Consider the following 23,865-nt stretch of genomic DNA (forward strand, 5'->3'; position numbering starts at 1 on the left):
ATCTCTTTGTTTCCCATCCCTGCAAAGCAGGGATGAGAAACTAAGAGGTCGATTAGTAAAAGCAGCACACTTTACACACATAACACATTGTTAGGAACACATTTAACCCCTTGATGGCCCTAGAATTTAACCCCTTCCCAGCCAGGATCATTAGTACAGTGACAGTGTATAGTATTATCACTGAATTAATGTCACTGGTGATCTCAGTGGCAGTTAGTCAGTTCCTCTCAGAGTCAGTGCCTGCTGCACTATAGCACAGTCCCATTATAAGTCGCTGGTCACCTCCATTACCAGTATAAAATTTTAGTAATTAATAAATTCCAGTATATATACACACCATAGTTTGTGGAGGCTATAACTTTCATGCAAACCAATCAATATACATTTATCGGGATTTTTTTTTTATTAAAGACATGTAGCAGAATACATTTTGGCCTAAATTTTAAAAAAAAAAATTGTTTTATTTTTGTACATTTTGTTATTGGATAAGTTTTGAAGCATAAAGTAAAAAGCATTATTTTTTTTTCAAAATTTTCATTCTTTTTTTATTTATATACAAAAAAACAAAAACCCATGTTGATCAAATACCACCCAAGGAAATCCACTAATTGTGAAAAAAATCATATAAATTTTGTTTGGATACAGTGTTGCATGACCGCGCAATTACCAGTTAAAGTAGCGCAGTGCTAACAGCAAAAAATGGCCTGGTCATGGAGGGGGTAAGATCTTTCGGAGCTCAAGTGGTTAAAGGAGGGTTCTCTTTAACCACTTCCCATTCAACGTAGTGATGGGAAGTTGTTGCCAGCTGCAGCCATGATCTTGGTATGAAAGATTTGGAGAACTCTGGGATGAAGCAGAAAAACACATTCGGTTACACACCAACAAGCGGTGGTCATGGTCAGGTTCCATCTAAGGGCTTGTTCACATTTGCTTTGGTCTCTGAAGTACGTACCATAGTCTGATAACTTTTCAGAGAGCATTTGACAGGTGGTGAGGAGGTGCTGCATTGCCTCCTCACTGCCTGCTTCAATCCCTTGATCCCTGAAGTACATTGCAGTCGGTTGTGGGGTGCTTCACTCAGGTTGAGCGGCCCATTCACTTGACTGGGTCATGTTTAATAAGTGCTATGCCTGCCAAAATGGATAGAAGGTATAATCCTTGCCATAGCATGTGTACACTCACGTCTGCTCCCTCTGTGGTGGGGGAGAAAAATTGTGGCACGACCACAAGTTTTTACCATCCCCAACTGCTAGTCTAAACGAGCCCTAACAGTGGGAGTGGTTTAAAGAGGGACGATTAAACAGACCATGAGTCTAGTTGCTATACAATCACATTACATTTCTGTGTCATGATCCTTGTACCCACAATGCACTTCTAATAACTGTGCCACAAGATTCAGAGACTCACATAAACCTTTGGACAAAAGGATCATTTTCATACAATTACATTTCTCAATTCTGTATGCGAGAAGATAACACAGTGTTTGACTGAGCCTACCTTAAAGAAGAAATTCATTGAAACCAGCAACTGTTGAGAAAATGAACACTTTGGTCAGGATTTTTTACAGAGTGAGTGGAACTCCGCTTTAAAGACATACAGTTGTGTTCATAATGATAGCAGTCAGACATCACTAACCGGATCAATCACTGTTTTTGGTATAAATGATATTTGTACATGGCAAATAATTTACTAGCAGGTGTAGTAGAGTAATAGAAATCCAACAGACCCAACAGTCATGACATGCATGCTGCTGATTCTGTGTAATTGAATCACTCATTGAAAGGGGCATGTTCAAAATAATAGCCGTGTGGAGTTCTATTAGTGAGGTCATTCATTCTCTGAAAAACAGGTGGCAATTATTGCCCTTATTTAAGGAAGGAAGGCAGCAAATGTTGTCCATGCTGGTTACAGTGCATTTCTCTCTGAAAGTCTGAGGAAAATGGGTCGTTCCAGACATTGTTCAGAAGAACAGCGTATATTGATTAAAAAGTTGATTGGAGAGGGGAAAACATATAAAGAAGTGCAGAAAATGATAGGCTGCTCAGCTAAAATGATTGCAAATGCTTTAAAATGGCAACCAAAACCTGAAAGACGTGGAAGAAAGCGAAAAACTACCATTCGAATGGATAGAATAGCCAAAATGGCAAGGACTCAGCCAACAATCAGCTCCAGGAAGATGAAAGAAGGTGTGACGTTCCCTGTGAGGACTGTTACAATTAGAAGACGCCTATGTGAAGCCAAGCTATCTGCAAGAAGCCCCCGCAAAGTCCCACTGTTGGAAAAAAGACATGTGCTAAAGAGGTTACAATTTGCCAAAGAGCACATTGACTGGCCTAAAGAGAAATGGCGCAACATTTTGTGGACTGATGAAAGTAAGATTGTTCTTTTTGGGTCTAGTGGGCGGAGACAGTTTGTCAGACGACCCCCAAACACTGAATTCAAGCCACAGTACACTGTGAAGACAGTGAAGCATGGTGGTGCAAGCATCATGATATGGGGATGTTTCTCATACTACGGTGTTGGGCCTATTTATCGCATACCAGGGATCATGGATCAGTTTGAATACATCAGAATACTTGAAGAGGTCATGCTGCCTTATGCTGAAGAGGAAATGCCCTTGAAATGGGTGTTCCAACAAGACAACGACCCCAAACACACCAGTAAACGTGCAACATCTTGGTTCCAGAGCAACAAGAGTGACGTTATGGAGTGGCCAGCCCAATCCCCGGATCTTAATCCAATAGAAAACTTGTGGGGTGACATCAAAAATGCAGTTTCTGAGGCAAAACCAAGAAATAGAGAAGAACTGTGGAATGTAGTCCAATCATCCTGGGCTGGAATACCTGATCACAGGGGCCAGAAGTTGGGTGACTCCATGCAACACAGATGTACAGCAGTTCTCAGAAACAGTGCGACTACAACCAAATATTCATGAAGTCATTCAAAGGAAAGCAAAATCTTCAAACATTTCTCAGTTTATATAGTGAATGTTTGAGTTTGTAAAGAAGAATACAAACACTGCTATTATTTTGAACCGTCTAATATTCACTTTTCTTCAATTTTTTTTAGAGGAACAACACAAATTTGATCTATTTTTCTTCATGTTTTGATTTGGAATAGAATGTGTCGTGTTCCCAATGCATTTGTGTGTGTGGAAATAAAAGCTATTAGAAGGATTTTGAGCTTTATTCACTTTTTTTAACACACTGCTATTATTTTGAACACAACTGTATATAGTACATTCACATCAGTCCCTAACCCTCAAGGGGCGTACAATCTAAGGTCCCTAACTCACAGTCATACATACACATACTAGGGACAATTTAGACAGGAATCAATCGGATATGTTTTAAGGTTTCAATCTGATTTATTAATATTCAAAGGGAGAGAATGAGAGAAAATAAGAGATGAAAAAAAAGAGAAACAAAAGATGGAGAGAGAGAGGGAAACCTTATCTGAATGTAGGGATAAAAAATATTTTCACTGAATTGTCACCAGACATATTTAAAAAAAAGCATGGAGGTAGCATTGCTAAGGAGCTGCATGATGTGCTATGCTTTTTGTGATGCTAACTCATCACACAGGGCTCAGGAGCGTGCATTATCCGGGGCACAGGGCTCAGGAGCGTGCATTATCCGGGGCACAGGGCTCAGGAGCGTGCATTATTCAGAGTACAGGGCTCAGGAGCGTCCATTATCCAGGGCACAGGGCTCAGGAACATCTATCATCCGGGGCACAGGGCTCAGGAGAGTGCAATATCCGGGGTATAGGGCTCAGGAGCGTGCATTATCCGGGGCACAGGGCTCAGCAGGGTGCATTATCTGGGGTACAGGGCTGAGGAGCGTGCATTATCCGGGACACAGGGCTCAGGAGCGTGCATTATCCGGGGCACAGGGCTCAGGAGCGTGCATTATCCGGGGCACAGGGCTCAGGAGTGTGCATTATCCGGGGCACAGGGCTCAGGAGCGTGCATTATCCGGGGCACAGGGCTCAGGAGCGTGCATTATCCGGGGCACAGGGCTCAGGAGCGTGCATTATCCGGGGCACAGGGCTCAGGAGCGTGCATTATCCGGGGCACAGGGCTCAGGAGCGTGCATTATCCGGGGCACAGGGCTCAGGAGCGTGCATTATCCGGGGCACAGGGCTCAGGAGCGTGCATTATCCGGGGCACAGGGCTCAGGAGCGTGCATGATCCGGGGCACAGGGCTCAGGAGCGTGCATTATCCGGGGCACAGGAGCGTGCATTATCCGGGGCACAGGGCTCAGGAGCGTGCATTATCCGGGGCACAGGGCTCAGGAGCATGCATTATCCGGGATACAGGGCTCAGGAGCGTGCATTATCCGGGGCACAGGGCTCAGGAGCGTGCATTATCCGGAACACAGGGCACAAGAGCGTGCATTATCCAGGGCACAAGAGTGTGCATTATCCAGGGCACAGGAGCGCGCATTATCCAGGGCACAGGAGCGCGCATTATCCAGGGCACAGGGCTCAGGAGCGTGTATAATACAGTGCACAGGGCTCAGGAGCGTGCATTATCCTGGGCACAGGGCTCAGGAGCGTGCATTATCCAAGGCACAGGGCTCAGGATTTGTGCATTATTCGGGGCACAGGGCTCAGGAGCGTGCATTATCCAGGGCACAGGGCTCAGGAGCGTGCATTATCCGGGGCACAGGGCTCAGGAGAGTGCATTATCCGGGGCACAGGAGCGTGCATTATCCGGGGCACAGGGCTCAGGAGCGTGCATTATCCGGGGCACAGGGCTCAGGAGCGTGCATTATCCGGGGCACAGGGCTCAGGAGCGTGCATTATCTGGGGCACAGGGCTCAGGAGCGTGCATTATCTGGGGCACAGGGCTCAGGAGCGTGCATTATCCGGGGCACAGGGCTCAGGAGCGTGCATTATCCGGGGCACAGGGCTCAGGAGCGTGCATTATCCGGGGCACAGGGCTCAGGAGCGTGCATTATCCGGGGCACAGGGCTCAGGAGCGTGCATTATTCAGAGTACAGGGCTCAGGAGCGTCCATTATCCAGGGCACAGGGCTCAGGAACATCTATCATCCGGGGCACAGGGCTCAGGAGAGTGCAATATCCGGGGTATAGGGCTCAGGAGCGTGCATTATCCGGGGCACAGGGCTCAGCAGGGTGCATTATCTGGGGTACAGGGCTGAGGAGCGTGCATTATCCGGGACACAGGGCTCAGGAGCGTGCATTATCCGGGGCACAGGGCTCAGGAGCGTGCATGATCCGGGACACAGGGCTCAGGAGCGTGCATTATCCGGGGCACAGGAGCGTGCATTATCCGGGGCACAGGGCTCAGGAGCGTGCATTATCCGGGGCACAGGGCTCAGGAGCGTGCATTATCCGGGGCACAGGGCTCAGGAGCGTGCATTATCCGGGATACAGGGCTCAGGAGCGTGCATTATCCGGGGCACAGGGCACAAGAGCGTGCATTATCCAGGGCACAAGAGTGTGCATTATCCAGGGCACAGGAGCGCGCATTATCCAGGGCACAGGGCTCAGGAGCGTGTATAATACAGTGCACAGGGCTCAGGAGCGTGCATTATCCTGGGCACAGGGCTCAGGAGCGTGCATTATCCAAGGCACAGGGCTCAGGATTTGTGCATTATTCGGGGCACAGGGCTCAGGAGCGTGCATTATCCAGGGCACAGGGCTCAGGAGCGTGCATTATCCGGGGCACAGGGCTCAGGAGAGTGCATTATCCGGGGCACAGGAGCGTGCATTATCCAGGGCACAGGGCTCAGGAGCGTGCATTATCCGGGGCACAGGGCTCAGGAGCGTGCATTATCCAGGGCACAGGGCTCAGGAGCGTGCATTATCCGGGGCACAGGGCTCAGGAGCGTGCATTATCCGGGGCACAGGGCTCAGGAGCGTGCATTATCCGGGGCACAGGGCTCAGGAGCGTGCATTATCCGGGGCACAGGGCTCAGGAGCGTGCATTATCCGGGATACAGGGCTGAGGAGCGTGCATTATCCAGGGCACAGGGCTCAGGAGCGTGTATTATCCGGGGTACAGAGCTCAGGAGCGTGCATTATGCAGGGCACAGGGCTCAGGATTTGTGCATTATTCGGGGCACAGGGCTCAGGAGAGTGCATTATCCGGGGCACAGGGCTCAGGAGCGTGCATTATCCGGGGCACAGGGCTCAGGAGTGTTGGGAGAAGGAGGTGAGCTAGGAGGGGGTGGGGAATTTGGGCTAAGAGGGGGGATGGGGTGGCATTTGTGCTAGGGTGGGGGATTTGTAGGAGAGGATTTGTGCTGAGAGGGGAGCCAACCTGGTTGGCTCTGAGGAAGAGGCAAATCCTCGAAACGTCTAAGCCTGTTGGAGGTCCAGGGTTCCCATTGCAGACATCACTAAGTGTGGACTGGACAGTGCTGTTCTTTTATGATTTGCCTTTGATATTATTGTCATCTAGGAGTATAATTAAGTGTTCTTGCAAGAACACTAATTGTTATCTCACAAATATATTCTTATTCCGTTTCTTATTATAGCCAAATTTGCCACGCTAACTCCTCCCACAGTTTTTACACTACAAAGACAAGTAATATATCAAAACGTGCGGATTGTTCCCGATCGGATTGCTATTACTTTGTGGAACATTTCGCCAAACGGTTCACAAAATATCGCGGTTTTTGTGGTGAAATTTTCCCATAGGAATGAATGGAGCAACTAGAGTGGCAGTAGAGAAAAGCTACAGTGTGGAAGGAAAAATCAGAACATGATTTGTAAACTGCCATCACTCTGTCATTTTCAAGCCCACCTACACATATCTTATATCAAAATGTTCAGCTAACCCTGATGCCACTAAAAATGTTCACGGCTAAGACATAGTCCTGATAGTTTTTACAATATGACCTTTTGTTTGCAACTCACGCCGCCCATTGACTTTCATTGAAACTTCACTCACAGCCACCTGAAATTTGAAGGGACATTTTTAAACTGCGACTGTGCTTTCATGTTTAATATTTCAGAGACATACTATACATCAAAATGTAGCTCTGGGTCTTGTGATTCTCACAATATCAAGCTCTTCACTGTAGCATTTATACTTTTAAAACTAAAAGTGTTTGAAGATGGCAATCGCCAGTGAAGTTGGCAAGTTGCAGCAGTGTGTTTACAAAAGCCCTTCTCACCTTCCTGTGACTGACTGAGTGAGTTGCTATAGCAACCAAAGGTGACTCAGGAGGCAGCTGAGTCACCAAGTTGAAATGCATTTCTCCCTTTATCAGGCTTGCCATGTGCACTGCTTACATTTCATCAATCATTTGGTTAGGGTTGGATGCAAGAACACTTCACACAATTTCCCCAGAAATTGTAGATTTTCTAGTTGTATAATGTATGGCCAGCCTTATAGTATCTCTTCATATCTGGCATCCCCCTTTTCCTTTATCTCTACTTAAGATTTCATAGCTTATTCTGGGCTTCTTATTTCTACATATAAATGTTATAATTTTTTTAATTATTCAAAAATATGCCTCTGGGAGCTTAATTGGTATCATTTAAAATTTATACAGAATTTTGGGATTTTGATCAGTGCCCTGATTATCAGTGTAAACATCCCGTCACAGGAAAAACTGGTTATTATATCGTTCCCAAAATTCTATAATAACCAGTTTTTCTGTGACAGGGGATGTTTACACTGATAATCAGGACACTGATCATCAGTGCCCTGATTATCAGTGCATCCTCATCAGTGTAGAATATTAGTGCCAATCAGTGCAGCATATCAGTTCCCATTAGTGCCGCTTTATCAGTGCCTCTTCATCCGCACCTATCAGTGCTGCCTGATCAGTCAGTGCCCATCAATGCAGCCTCATCAGTGGCCATCTCTGTAGCCTCATCAGTGCACATTAGTGAAGAAGAAGAAAAATTACTTGCAAATTTTCATAACAGAAAGTAAGAACAGGGTTTTTTATTTTCAAAAATTTCTGTCTTTATTCATTTAGAAAAAAAGAAAAAAAAACAGCGCTGATTAAATATCACCAAAAGAAAGCTCTATCTGTTTAAAAAAAAATGATAAGCATGTAATTTGGGTACAGTGTTGCATGAACGCGCAATTGTCGTTCAAAAAGTGACAGCACCTAAAGCTGAAAATTGGCTTGGACAGGATGGGGGAAGAAAGTGTCCAGTATTGACGTGGTTAAGTTGAAAAAAAAAAACAGGCAGGAGTTTTAATGCAGAATAGACAGATTGGGGGAGATTTACAAAGGGCTCTTTCACACAGGCGATTAGGCTGCATTTTTAACGCTTCCCAAACACCTACCAATGCCACTCAAAATTCTATTAAGAGAGGATGGAGGTGTTCACACTGCAGCGTTCGCATTACTTCACATTATCGTGAGCCAAAAATAAAGCTGCCTGCAGAGTTTCGAAGGAGTTAAATTTTGCCTCCATTCACGTCTATTGTAACGCACTACAACTGCAACTTAAATGCACTGTAAACGTGCCTATGGCATTTACAGTTCGGTTGCAAAGTGTCAAAAGTGATAACTTCCCATTTTAGCCCTGTAAAAAAAACAAACCCACAGGGCGTTTGAGAAATCTTGCCTGACGCAACATAAACACTTGTACAGCACATCAAAAATGCTCATTAATGCTATAGGTACGTTAATGCGCTTTAGGCTGCTTTAAAATGTAACGCCAGTGTGAAAGAGCCCTTATAGTGGTTGTAAAGGCTGAAGGTTTTTTTTAGCTGAAGGTATAAAAAAAACCTGGTGTGTGCAACAGAGCCCCCAGCCCCCCTAAAACTTACCTGAGCCTGATACAACAATGTGCACAAGAGCCTCGGCTCTCTTGGGTCTCCCCCTCCTCATTAGCTGGGACAGCAGCAGTAGCCTTTGGCTCGCATTACCATCAATCATAGCCAGTGAGGGGCAGAGCTGAGCAACACACTGTGTGTGAAAGAAAACACAGACCAGTGGCTCGGAAGCGAGCCTGCTCGGGTGCCTCCATATCAAGCTGCTTGCTATGGGGACACTACGCAGGAAGGAAAGGCCTGGAGTGCTGACGGGGAACCCGTGAAGAAGAGGATCGGGGCTGCTCTGCGCAAAACCACTGCAATGAGCAGGTTAGTATGACACACACACACAAAAATAAACAGCCTTTAATGTCACTTTAACCATTTCCATACCGGGCACTTTTACCCCCTTCCCTCCCAGGCCATTTATCAGGTTTCAGCGCTCTCACACTTTGGATGACAATTGAGCGGTCATACATCATTGTACCCAAACTAAAATTTTATTATTTTCTTCACACAAACAGAGCTTTCTTTTGGTGGTATTTAATCACTGCCGGGGTTTTTATTTTTTGCTAAATTAACAAAAAAAGACCGAAAATTATGAAAAAAAGCACATTTTTCTTTGTTTCTGTTATAAAAGTTTGCAAATAATTGTTCTTCATAAATTTAGGCCGAGATGTATTCTGCTACATGTCTTTGGTGAAAATAACCCAAATTAGGATGTATTATTTAGTTTGTAGGAAAGTTATAGAGTTCACAAACTATGGTATAGATCTGAATATTCATCAATCCTGAAGTACTGACAGCCAATCTAATTTCTTGAGGTCCAAGAATGTCAGAACAGTACAGATATCCCCCAAATGTCAGGACAGTACAGATATCCCCCAAATGTCAGGACGGTACAGATATCCCCCAAATGTCAGGACAGTACAGATATCCCCCAAATGTCAGGACAGTACAGATATCCCCCAAATGTCAGGACAGTACAGATATCCCCCAAATGTCAGAACAGTACAGATATCCCCCAAATGTCAGAATAGTACAGATATCCCCCAAATGACCCCTTTTTGCAAAGTAGACAGTCCGACGTACTTCATAAGAGGAATGGCGAGATTTTTGAAGTTGTATTTTTTTGTCATAATTTTTCGGAAAATTAAAAAAATTATTTTCACTATTTTTTTTGTACATACTGTCACCAGTGCAGTACAGCATCTTCATATAACTGGCATGGCGGTGAACAGGGACACTGACTGGTGACAGTATGAAAAAAAAAAATATATAGATTTTTTTTTTTATTACTTTTTTTATTTTTTTTAAGATTTTTTTTTATATTTCACTATGTCCAAAGTATTTTTTTTTTTTTTTTTTACACAATTTGTTTATAGCAAAGAATTACTTTGCTATAAGCAAGCATTTACCTGAATGACATCGATTCATTCAGGGGTTTTTTTTTGTGCTTAGCTGTGATTTGGCCACAGCTAATCACATGACATGTGCATGTGATCGCTGTGATTATTCACAGCTAGACACTAGTATACAATGGATGGCATGAATGAAGCCATCCATTGTATACAACTGTCATGTGACCTGCTGTGATTGGTCACATGGTACTGGCAACGGGGGCCGGTACTCAGATCTGTCATCAGCCGTGTCCGAGGTACATGACCTGTGACAGATCGCACCGCTGCGCGGCTCTGCAAGCGCGAAAATTGCGCATGCCCAGGATGACGCCATATGGCGTCCACTCGGAAATCTACAGCATTTTGCCAGCCACCAAACGGCTATTGGCTGGGCGGCTATTGGTTATTTTTTTTTTTTTTTAATTTAAATATTTATTTGTTTTCAAATATAGCAATATAAATATCTCCAACACAAGATGTAATAAAATACAACATAACAAATTTCTTCTAAAAACATTTATTGCATATCATTTTCTCCCCTTAATCCCCATCCCTCAACCCCCCCCCCCCTCCCTCCCTCCCCTCTTCAATAAACCCCTGACATCTGTCCAATTCCCATCTTTATTCTTATTTACGGAGTAGCTTCTTTCTTCTTTGCTCTAAATTCCTCCCATTTCTTCCATTTTGTATAATAAACCTCCATCTTATCCTCCTGTATATAATACAGTTTCTCCATTCTAACAATCTGGTCCACTCTGGCTATCCAGTCATCTACCTCCGGTGCCTCTACTTTACGCCAGAACCTAGGTATCAACCCTTTAGCTGCATTTAAGTAGCACTCTATACCCATATTCTTAAATGTTTTCATTGATATTTCTGTGATATAAAAAAGGCATATCTCAGGGTCCAAACCAATCTCAATTTCAGTGATATTCCTAATTTGATTTATAACCTTCCTCCAGTAAACTTGTATTTTTGGGCATCCCCACCACACGTGATACATTGTGCCCTCCTCTCCACATTCTCGCCAACACCCAGATTGTTTCTCACCACTCATTTTGTGTTCTTCTATCGGAGTGATATACCACCTACTTAAACATTTATAGTTCAACTCCACCTCCCGCATACTAACATTTCCATGTACCATTCTATATATTTTTCTTTGTGTATGTTCCTCCCACTCCACCCCCAAATCTCTTTCCCATCTTTCCATATATCTTAATTTTACCTTACTATCTAAATCAGTGAGAATTTTATATGTTTTAGCAGTGTTGTGTTTCCCATCACCTCGCACTTCAAAAAATTTCTCAAATAAATTCCAATCCTTTCTAATTCTAAGGGGCTTCGTCAGTTTCCCCACAAATTGTTTTAATTGATTATACCTCCATATATCTATTTTAGTGAAAATCCCTCCCTCTTCCCTTTTCAAATCCTCTAGTGTTCTTAAGTTTACCCCCTCCATTACGTCTCTCAACTGAGCATCCTCTTTCTTAATCCATTTACCCGTAATTTCCTCTTTACCTGGGGGGGAAAACTCTGAATTTCTTAATGGCATTAACAATGAGTTGAAATCCCAATTCCTCTGTTTGTGCAATCTATCCCATTCTTTCAAAACAGTCCTAGTGAATGGACTTGTGCTCTCAGCTCTCAATTCTCTAAACTGTCTTGATACCCAAACAATCCCACTCAAATCTTTCCCACTAAGTGTATTTTCTATTGTAACCCAATTTTTACTCTTTATATTATGTTTCCAGTCAAAAATTCTTGATAGGATCACTGCTCTATAATATCTTTTGAGTTCCAGCAGTCCCACCCCCCCCCTTTTCTTTATTTCTACTTAGCACTTCATATGATACTCTAGGTTTTTTATTTTTCCATATATATCTTGTTACTATTTGTTTAATTGTTCTAAAGTATGTCTCTGGGAGTTTAATGGGAATCATTTGGAGTTTATACAAAACCTTAGGGAGAATTACCATTTTTATTAGGTTAATACGACCTAGCCACGAAAGATTTCCTCCGATTCTCTTCAATTCCTCCCTAACCTCATTTAGCAATGGTATATAATTTGCTTTATAAAGATTTTTCTGTGAAGAAGTAAGTTTTACTCCCAAATATTTTATTTCTCTATCTTTCCATATAAAGGGGAACTCTCTCTGTATCGTTTCTTTTTCACTCTTTGGAAGGTTTATATTTAATATCTGTTTTACTCGAATTAATTTTTAGGTTTGTTAATTCCCCATATTCCTTCAATGTTTTCATTAGGTTAGGAAGCGTTATCCTGGGGTTACTAATATAGAACAATAGGTCATCCGCAAATGCAGCGACTTTATGCTCTATCTTTCCTACATTAATTCCCTTTATATCTATATTTTTCCTGATTGTTAATAACAAGGGTTCCAATGATAAGACAAACAACAATGGGGATAATGGGCAACCCTGTCTAGTTCCATTTGTCATTAAAAAAGACTCTGATCTCTCTCCATTTACCATTATCATCGCGGACGGTCCTTCATACAGTCTTCCAATCCATCTCCTCATCCTGTTACCCAGTCCCAAGGCCTCTAGCTTATCCATCATAAAACTCCAATTGACCCTGTCAAACGCCTTCTCCGCGTCTATTGAGAGCAACAGTACTGGATTTTTTCCCATTCGACTTTTCTGAATAAGCATCAGGGATCTCAACCCATTATCTCAACCCTCCCTTCCTCTAACGAAACCCACCTGATCCCCGTGTATCCATTCTGGCATCAGATCCTTCAACCTATTTGCTAAAACCTTTGCATACAACTTCGTATCTGTGTTCAGCAATGATATCCGTCTATAACTTGAGCACTGGGAGATATCTTTACCTTCCTTATGTATCAAAACCACCTGGGCCTGTAGGGATTCCTGTCTCATCTCCATCTCTCCTCCCAACGCGTCCATATACCTCTTTAATTTAGGTAATAGTAAGTCACTATATTTTTTATAGTATCTCACGGTATATCCATCTGGGACCGGACTTTTCCCCGATTTAAAGCTTTTTAATGCTATTTTTAGTTCTTCCTGTGAGATTTCAGATTCTAAGGAGTTTAATAAATCTTCGCTTACTATTCTCTTCTCTTCTCCTCCTTTACCTTTTTGTTCTTATCTATAGGGTCGTTGGGGGCAATATTATATAGTTCACTATAATAATCCTTGAAAACGTTTGCAATTTCTTTAGTTGAGTGGACCAATTCTCCTTTGAAATTTTTTATTTTATCTATATAATTTCTATTTTTTTTCTTCCTCAGTGTTCTCATCAAATATTTACCCGGTCTATCTCCCCATCTATATCTTTCTCCCGTGATTTTATGAAAAATTCTCGTTTTTTCTTCCTCCAATACTTTCTCTAATTCTTCCCTCTTTTTTTTCATTTTTTCTTCTATCTCTTTCGTTATATTACTTTTATGTAGGAGTTCCAACTCAGCTATTTCCTTTAGAAGCTCACTAATCCTTTCTCTCCTTTCCCTTTTTTTCTTAGCCCCAATCGCAATTAGGATTCCTCTGATGTATACTTTGTGCGCCTCCCACACTGTAGCTCTTGACACATCTCCCGTTTCATTCTCCTCAAAAAATCTCCCTATCTCCTCCCTGATTTTCCGTTCAGTATCTTGATCCATGAGAAGTGCCTCGTTCAGCCTCCATGTCAGTCCTCCCGCCAACCTCCCTCCCCATCTTAATTTTAATACAACGGGGGCATGATCCGAGAGGGTCATTACTTCTATCTTAACACTAGACAGATCTTCGATGAGACGATGATCTATCAATATATAATCTAATCTGGAGTATGTTTTATGAATATTAGAATAAAAGGTATAATCTCTATTTCTGTTATTTACTATTCTCCAGCTATCCACCAGTTGGCTCTCTCTCATCACCTCCTTCAAAAATTTCATCGACTTATTTCCCTCTCTCGGCACTGTAGAAGTTGTGTCTATATGTGCATCCATACATAGGTTGAAGTCTCCGGCCACTATTAAATATCCCTTAGAAAAATCCATCAATTTCTTCAGAACCCCTTTCAAAAACATCTCTGGTTTCCTATTAGGGCAATATATATTTGCTAGCGTACACTCAATATCTTGCAATTTACCTTTCAAAAATAGAAACCTCCCGTCCGGATCGGTATTCCTATCTTCTAATTCAAACCTAACATTTTTTGCAAATCCTATAGCCACCCCCTTCGCTCTCTTAATTGGAGAATCTGCATAATACCACACCGGATGGTATCTAGATTTCAATTTAAGATTTTTTTTTTAACTCGAGGTGCGTTTCTTGCAAGAATACCACTGAGGCCGCTCTATGCTGTAGTTCTCTAAGTAACCTAAATCTTTTACTTGGACAGTTCAGCCCATTTACATTATGAGTTATGAACTGTATTTCCTCCATATTTTGTTTATTTGTCATCTTTCTATTTTACCATCTCCTTTCTTCTTCCATTTCCCTCTATCTCTCCTTTCATGCCAGATGTCAGTTTTAAAGAACCCCTCTCCCCCCTCCCCTTCCAATTCCCTCCCTCCCTTCCGCTTTAGGCCTATGGCTTGCCTTCCCCCCTCTACCTCCCTCCCTCCCACCCACTTTAGGCTTGTAGTTTGCCTATAAATCTGTTGAGGATCTAAACCCTCCATAGATTTTATACCTTGGGGTTGAGCTCCTCCCATGAACGGCCTCTCCCACCTCCCACCTCCCCAGATGCCCCTTGTCTATTTCATAAACTCAAGATGATTCCACTAAGATGTACTTCATTCGAGCGAACAGGAAATAGGAAGAGCGAGAAGAAAAAAAGGAGGAAGAAAAAAAAAAAAAAAAAAAAAATCTTTCCTCCTCTATCTTTCTCTCCTAATTAACTGCCAGTCTTCCTTTACTCTATCCCCACTATCTCCTGCCTCCTCCTCCCAGCCAGAAATTTCTATTATTTGCAAATCAAGTCTATCACAAAAGTCCCTTAAATCCTCAGGAAATCTCAAGTAGGCTGTAACTCCGTTCTTCCATCCGATTAGACACTCAGGAATACCCCATCTATAGTGCACTTTTTGTTTTTTCAATTGCTCTAACAGGGGTTTCAAAGATCTTCTTCTCCTTAGTGTCTCTGTTGTCAAATCTGCAAATATCTGTATATTTACTTCTCCATATTTAATATTTGATCTTCCCTTAATCTTTCTCCATATCTCTTCCTTATCACACATCTTTTGGAATTGGACAATTATGTCTCTGGGTTTCTTTTCACCATTTCCATGTTGAATCCTTCCAATTCTAAAAACCTCTTCCAGATTCACCTGTTCTATTTCTGGTCTCTCTCTTATGGAGTTTAGTATTTTACAGATAAAGTCTCTCATTTCCTCTCCCTTCACGGATTTCGGAATACCTTTTACCCTAAAGTTCTTCCTTCTCTCCCTGTTTTCCTGTATTTCCATTCTATACAACAGTCTTTTTTGCTCTTTCTTAATATCTTTTGTCCTTTTTTCTAAGTCAGAGATAGATTGGGCGTGATTTTTAATTCTTTCCTCTGTCTCCTCCATCCGCAATAACACTTGCCCTAAATTACTCTGTATGATTGTCAGTTCTTGTTTTATTGTTTTTTCTAGACTTTTGAACATATCTGCCATCTCTTTCTTATTTGGTACTTGTAGTTTACTTTCCAGATTTTTCCTTTCCACATTCTCTAATATTTGTTGACTATTATGCTTTGTTCCCAGGGAGAGTCTCGGGCTAGCTTCCAAGCTTGTTTCCAGCTCACTTTTATCACCGATATCTTGAGATCCTTCTGGGGTCACATTACCTTGAGATGTATATTTTTTTATCGTGCCTACTTGGGACCCCTTTAGCCCACTACTTTTAGCGTTTTTATTCTTCATCTCTTCTGTGGTTTTATTCAGTTAAATACAGGAACCACCTTGGTTTAACAGCTTCAGACCAGGTACCTAGATTTCAACACGTGCTTAATTATCCACTTTCCCACTATGCGCTCCTTCTTCTTCCAGGGCTGCTAGTTTCACTTATACTCATCTTCCCCAGGGAGTCTACCCCACTTTAAACATACAGTCACCATATAATCACAATTTGTTTGGTCGTGCTGCTCACACTCACCCTCTGGTTGCTTTTCTTCTGGTGAGGCAGCCCCGAACCACCAGCTGCTAACTTCAGCTTCCAATTACTCTCTTCAGGGGGACTCCTCTGGTTCTTCTTCCTCAGCCCCTACTCCCCTGTGTATAGACTCAACACACACTGGGAGCGGGCCATCCATTGATCGAGTGTCTTCTCCTGTATGTCTGCAAGGGGGGAGCGAGAGGGGGGAGCGAACCGGCGTCCTCACTCTCACTGCAGATGCCGGCCGGCTTTCTCCCCTTCCCAGTAATACTCTGTGCTTTCCCACTTGTCAGCTCCGTGGGTCTCCGCTCTCTCAGCTGCCCCGCACTTCCGTCCGGACCTCCTGCAGCAAGCCCCGTCTCCCAGCACACCCTCCACTCTCCGCTCCCGGGCCGCCGGTCCCGCTCCAGAGCCGTCGCTCGTGGGTAAGTCCCCGGGTCAATCCTGCACAGGCATCCGGGATGGTAGAGGTGATTCGGAGAGCACCCGCTCCGTGCTCTCCTACGCCGTCATAACAAGGCTCCTCCCCCCCAAAGGGGTTGCCGGGCGGCTATTGGTTAAACAGGAGCACATAGAATCTGGTGGAGCTGGAAATTGTAACCAGCTTGTATTGTCAAGGCCTAATTGAACAAACTGAAGTTAGAAGCTGGTTGACTCTCATGTACAGCTGCACCACTTCAACTCTTCCCTGTGACGTCAGGACATACAGGGGACGGAACTGGCGGGAAATTTGAAAGTTGTAAAAGTGACATTCACTAAATCCACTAAAATCTGATAGTATTACATTACTATATCAAACCATTTCACATACATTTTGTCCCGAGTGCTTTGTCCTGTGCCCTGCCTGCATTTTTACTGTTCTTTCTGCCTGGAAACTGAGAAACGTCCATGGCGTCCAAAAAGCGTTCCTTTAGGTCAAAAGCAGTTTTAGACCGGCTAGAGAACAGCGATAGTAAATCAGAACCACTTGCAGAATTGAGTGATAACACAGGCCTGCGACGAAAAAGCTGTTTGATTATTTTCATCTAATTTCCATGTATTTTAGTTTGCTGAAAACAAATAAAACATTGAAAAAACTCCTAGACGTCATGATTTGCCACAAAATGCAAAATTGTATTTAAATTTTTTTAAATTTTTGCTATTTTTTTTATATTATGGGTTTTTAACCAAATTGAAAGTCCAAATTACTATTAATTCACATAAGTGCATTTAAGATATAAAATTCCAAAACAACCTTAAAGGGGTTGTCCAAGTTATGTAAAAAAAAAAATAGCACTGTAAATCTGATGGTCAGCAATATATACATAAGCTAAGCAAGTTTTAGGGGGAAAAAATTCTATTTCCTCATTTCCCTAGTTCTCTTTTGGCCCTTTGTTGTTTGCAGGTAAACAATCTCTGTCCCCCCCCCCCCCCTGCAAAGGGGGTGAATACAAGTGCTGCTCTGAGTGACATGTCTGACTACTGGGATACTCAGTAGCATGCTGTAATGGTAGAAGGGGTTAATCTTTCCTGTGGGTGGGATACCAAATATCCTTGTTTTCTGTGTCTATGGGACAGTCGAAACCGACAAAATCACTGGACCAAGGAGAGTTGGCAGCCGAGGCTGCTAACAGTCGGTGAAAAAAATATGTCCTCCGAGAAACTTTGGTACCTTCCCATAAAGTTCTTCTACCACCTCTCCACATAAAATTGGGATTGATGAAGCAATTCATAAAATCACTTACAAGAGATGGAGAATGCTTCAAATACTTGGTCACCAAGTTTCCAGGTCTGTCGGAGGCAACATTGAAGGAAGGTGTGTTCGTCGGACCAAACATTAGAAGGCTTATAATTGATCAAGAGTTTGTCAATACCATGACGGATCCTCAAAGAGAAGGGTGGATTGCATTTAAAGAAGTCGTACAGAAATTTTTAGGCAATAACAAAGATCCTCACTACAAAAAGATCGTCGGATGAATGCTGAAAGCATTTCAAGCTTTAGGTTGCCTGATGAGTTTGAAAGTGCATTTCCTCCAGTCCCACCTTGACTACTTTCCTGAAAATTTGGGAGCTGTGAGTGAGGAACAAGGTGAACGATTCCACCAAAACATTAAAGAGATGGAAAGGAGATACCAGGGAACATGGAGCATTACAATGATGGCAGACGACTGTTGGATGCTTCAGAGAGACATTCCAGATGCTATTCACAAGCGTAAATGCACCAAGAGGAGCCTCACAGGGAAGAAGAATCGAGTTTAGTGTATGTCGGTGAGCTCATTTCAGTTCAAAAAAGGATTTTCATGAAAAAATTGTAATAAAACTTTAATTTTATAAGTCTATTTCCATTTATTTTGAGGTATTGCCTTATTTACCATCGTTACCTAAATTGTCAGAAAACATGATGTCCTATGACAAAATGGAGGTCATTTTCGGATTCAGCGCACCAAAAAACAAAGATTAGGTGGAATAACCAAAACAGCTCTTGAAAAAAATTTTTTTGCAGACCTGTGTAATGATTCGTCATCAGACACTGAAAACGATTTTGCGACTTTGCTCAGTGATGTGCAAACTTGGCGCTATATTTCAAATTTCAGTGTTTTTGGTTTGATTATATTATTGAATTAAATTTATTATTATATTATTTTTTATGATTATTTATTAAATTATAATTTATGATTTCGTGTTTCAAATTTTATCATACCCGGGATGTTTACTAGACTCTTGTTCGGACAGATTTCAGTGAGTTATTCCTAAAAATTACAGGCCTATAATAAAAAAACGACATATTTCCATGCAAAAAAATGTACCGCTTTGAGCACAGAAATACTGACATAATCAGACCGCTAGGGAGGTTAAAGCAGAGGCCCTAGAGAATGAATTGGTGGGTTTTGCATTTGTATTTCACAAAGTATATGCATAGTGGTTTTTCAACCAAAAATATAATTATATTGTAATTTTAGTGCAAAAAAACAATACACACGGGTGTGGAATTTTTTGAAAAAACTACTTGTCCAGGGACTAAATCAGTGCCCCAATCTACTTGTCCCTCATGACCATCTACTTGTCCAGAAAAAGAAACATAAATTTAACCAAAACCGTATTTAAATCTTCTATAAGTAATGTCGGGGCTTTTAAAAACAAAAGGGGCTTTATGGCGACTTAAACGTTTACTATTTTTAGCATTGCGCTGTATTTCTCCTCCTCCCCTCCCCTCCCTGCCTGTCTGCAGCCCCAGCAACTAGCAGGGAGAGGAGAGACCTTGCAGTATAATGAGCACCAATTGGCTGCTCGTCAGGAAAGGGGAGTGTCCAACTTATCCTTTATCCCTTTCGCCGCCAGAGCCATTTTTTGCTTTTTTTTGTCTATGTTTGAAAAATCATTTTAGGCCTGAAGATTACACAAACCCCCAAAACATGATATATTTTGTGAAATCAGAGATCCTAGAGAATAAAATAGCGCTAGTTCCAATTTTTTTATGTCACATGATATTATCACAAAGGTCTAGGAAACACAAAATGTCAGTAATAAAATACACTTAAGTTAACATTAAGGCACAAAAAGCAATACTTTATACAATTTTCTTGTAAAATATAAAAGATGAGGTTGCAGCGAGTAAATAGATGTCCAACATGTCAAACCTTAAATTTGCGTGCGCTCATGAAAGGGCAACGAACTTTAGTAACCCTATATTTTCTATAGATGGTGCTTTTAAAGCCCCTTATAGGTCATCAGTATAGCGTACGGAGGTGATCAGCTGCTAGAATTATCGCTCTCATTATGGCGTGCGCAGCGATATGTACCGTGTATCGCAATCCCCGTTTTCATGTGTAGTGTAGGCGCCCAAGCGTGCGCTTTTACTTTTGTGCGTGTGTACATATGTGGGGGTAGGGGGCCTTGAAAAATTTGGGGGTGTTAAATGCTTGGGTGTAGCTTCCATTTTAAAAAAAAAAACTTTTTTTTAAATCACATATGGGACACAAAGTGATGATTTTTGGTGACAGGTTCTCTTTCCTGAGACATCCAGGGTCTAAAAGACCGATTAAATCACATATGGGACAAAAAGTGATGATTTTTGGTGACAGGTTCTCTTTCCTGAGACATCCAGGGTCTAAAAGACCGATTAAATCACATATGGGACAAAAAGTGATGATTTTTGGTGACAGGTTCTCTTTCCTGAGACATCCAGGGTCTAAAAGACCGATTAAATCACATATGGGACAAAAAGTGGTGATTTTTGGTGACAGGTTCTCTTTCTTGAGACATCCAGGGTATAAAAGACCGATTAAATCACATATGGGACAAAAAGTGGTGATTTTTGGTGGCAGGTTCTCTTTCTTGAGACATCCAGGGTCTAAAAGACCGATCAAATCACATATGGGACAAAAAGTGATGATTTTTGGTGACAGGTTCTCTTTCCTGAGACATCCAGGGTCTAAAAGACCGATTAAATCACATATGGGACAAAAAGTGATGATTTTTGGTGACAGGTTCTCTTTCCTGAGACATCCAGGGTCTAAAAGACCGATTAAATCACATATGGGACAAAAAGTGATGATTTTTGGTGACAGGTTCTCTTTCCTGAGACATCCAGGGTCTAAAAGACCGATTAAATCACATATGGGACAAAAAGTGGTGATTTTTGGTGACAGGTTCTCTTTCTTGAGACATCCAGGGTATAAAAGACCGATTAAATCACATATGGGACAAAAAGTGGTGATTTTTGGTTGCAGGTTCTCTTTCTTGAGACATCCAGGGTCTAAAAGACCGATCAAATCACATATGGGACAAAAAGTGGTGATTTTTGGTGACAGGTTCTCTTTCTTGAGACATCCAGGGTCTAAAAGACCGATTAAATCACATATGGGACAAAAAGTGGTGATTTTTGGTGGCGGGTTCTCTATCTTGACATCCAGGGTCTAAAAGACCGATCAAATCACATATGGGACAAAAAGTGGTGATTTTTGGTGGCAGGTTCTCTTTCTTGAGACATCCAGGGTCTAAAAGACCGATCAAATCACATATGGGACAAAAAGTGGTGATTTTTGGTGACAGGTTCTCTTTCTTGAGACATCCATGGTCTAAAAGACCGATTAAATCACATATGGGACAAAAAGCGGTGATTTTTGGTGACAGGTTCTCTTTCTTGAGACATCCAGGGTCTAAAAGACCGATCAAATCACATATGGGACAAAAAGTGGTGATTTTTGGTGACAGGTTCTCTTTCTTGAGACATCCAGGGTCTAAAAGACCGATCAAATCACATATGGGACAAAAAGTGGTGATTTTTGGTGACAGGTTCTCTTTCTTGAGACATCCAGGGTCTAAAAGACCGATCAAATCACATATGGGACAAAAAGTGGTGATTTTTGGTGGCAGGTTCTCTTTCTTGAGACATCCAGGGTCTAAAAGACCGATCAAATCACATATGGGACAAAAAGTGGTGATTTTTGGTGACAGGTTCTCTTTCTTGAGACATCCAGGGTCTAAAAGACCGATCAAATCACATATGGGACAAAAAGTGGTGATTTTTGGTGACAGGTTCTCTTTCCTGAGACATCCAGGGTCTAAAAGACCGATTAAATCACATATGGGACAAAAAGTGATGATTTTTGGTGACAGGTTCTCTTTCCTGAGACATCCAGGGTCTAAAAGACCGATTAAATCACATATGGGACAAAAAGTGGTGATTTTTGGTTGCAGGTTCTCTTTCTTGAGACATCCAGGGTCTAAAAGACCGATCAAATCACATATGGGACAAAAAGTGGTGATTTTTGGTGACGGGTTCTCTTTCTTGAGACATCCAGGGTCTAAAAGACCGATTAAATCACATATGGGACAAAAAGTGGTGATTTTTGGTGGCGGGTTCTCTATCTTGACATCCAGGGTCTAAAAGACCAATCAAATCACATATGGGACAAAAAGTGGTGATTTTTGGTGGCAGGTTCTCTTTCTTGAGACATCCAGGGTCTAAAAGACCGATCAAATCACATATGGGACAAAAAGTGGTGATTTTTGGTGACAGGTTCTCTTTCTTGAGACATCCAGGGTCTAAAAGACCGATTAAATCACATATGGGACAAAAAGCGGTGATTTTTGGTGACAGGTTCTCTTTCTTGAGACATCCAGGGTCTAAAAGACCGATCAAATCACATATGGGACAAAAAGTGGTGATTTTTGGTGACAGGTTCTCTTTCTTGAGACATCCAGGGTCTAAAAGACCGATCAAATCACATATGGGACAAAAAGTGGTGATTTTTGGTGACAGGTTCTCTTTCTTGAGACATCCAGGGTCTAAAAGACCGATCAAATCACATATGGGACAAAAAGTGGTGATTTTTGGTGGCAGGTTCTCTTTCTTGAGACATCCAGGGTCTAAAAGACCGATCAAATCACATATGGGACAAAAAGTGGTGATTTTTGGTGACAGGTTCTCTTTCTTGAGACATCCAGGGTCTAAAAGACCGATCAAATCACATATGGGACAAAAAGTGGTGATTTTTGGTGACAGGTTCTCTTTCCTGAGACATCCAGGGTCTAAAAGACCGATTAAATCACATATGGGACAAAAAGTGATGATTTTTGGTGACAGGTTCTCTTTCCTGAGACATCCAGGGTCTAAAAGACCGATTAAATCACATATGGGACAAAAAGTGATGATTTTTGGTGACAGGTTCTCTTTCCTGAGACATCCAGGGTCTAAAAGACCGATTAAATCACATATGGGACAAAAAGTGGTGATTTTTGGTGACAGGTTCTCTTTCTTGAGACATCCAGGGTATAAAAGACCGATCAAATCACATATGGGACAAAAAGTGGTGATTTTTGGTGGCAGGTTCTCTTTCTTGAGACATCCAGGGTCTAAAAGACCGATCAAATCACATATGGGACAAAAAGTGATGATTTTTGGTGACAGGTTCTCTTTCCTGAGACATCCAGGGTCTAAAAGACCGATTAAATCACATATGGGACAAAAAGTGATGATTTTTGGTGACAGGTTCTCTTTCCTGAGACATCCAGGGTCTAAAAGACCGATTAAATCACATATGGGACAAAAAGTGATGATTTTTGGTGACAGGTTCTCTTTCCTGAGACATCCAGGGTCTAAAAGACCGATTAAATCACATATGGGACAAAAAGTGGTGATTTTTGGTGACAGGTTCTCTTTCTTGAGACATCCAGGGTATAAAAGACCGATTAAATCACATATGGGACAAAAAGTGGTGATTTTTGGTTGCAGGTTCTCTTTCTTGAGACATCCAGGGTCTAAAAGACCGATCAAATCACATATGGGACAAAAAGTGGTGATTTTTGGTGACGGGTTCTCTTTCTTGAGACATCCAGGGTATAAAAGACCGATCAAATCACATATGGGACAAAAAGTGGTGATTTTTGGTGACAGGTTCTCTTTCTTGAGACATCCAGGGTCTAAAAGACCGATCAAATCACATATGGGACAAAAAGTGGTGATTTTTGGTGACAGGTTCTCTTTCTTGAGACATCCAGGGTCTAAAAGACCGATTAAATCACATATGGGACAAAAAGTGGTGATTTTTGGTGGCGGGTTCTCTATCTTGACATCCAGGGTCTAAAAGACCGATCAAATCACATATGGGACAAAAA

This window comes from Staurois parvus, unplaced genomic scaffold, assembly GCF_062004578.1.
Source record: "Staurois parvus isolate SC_StPar_1 unplaced genomic scaffold, SC_StPar_1.0 ptg000860l, whole genome shotgun sequence".
Classification (NCBI taxonomy): Eukaryota; Metazoa; Chordata; class Amphibia; order Anura; family Ranidae; genus Staurois; species Staurois parvus.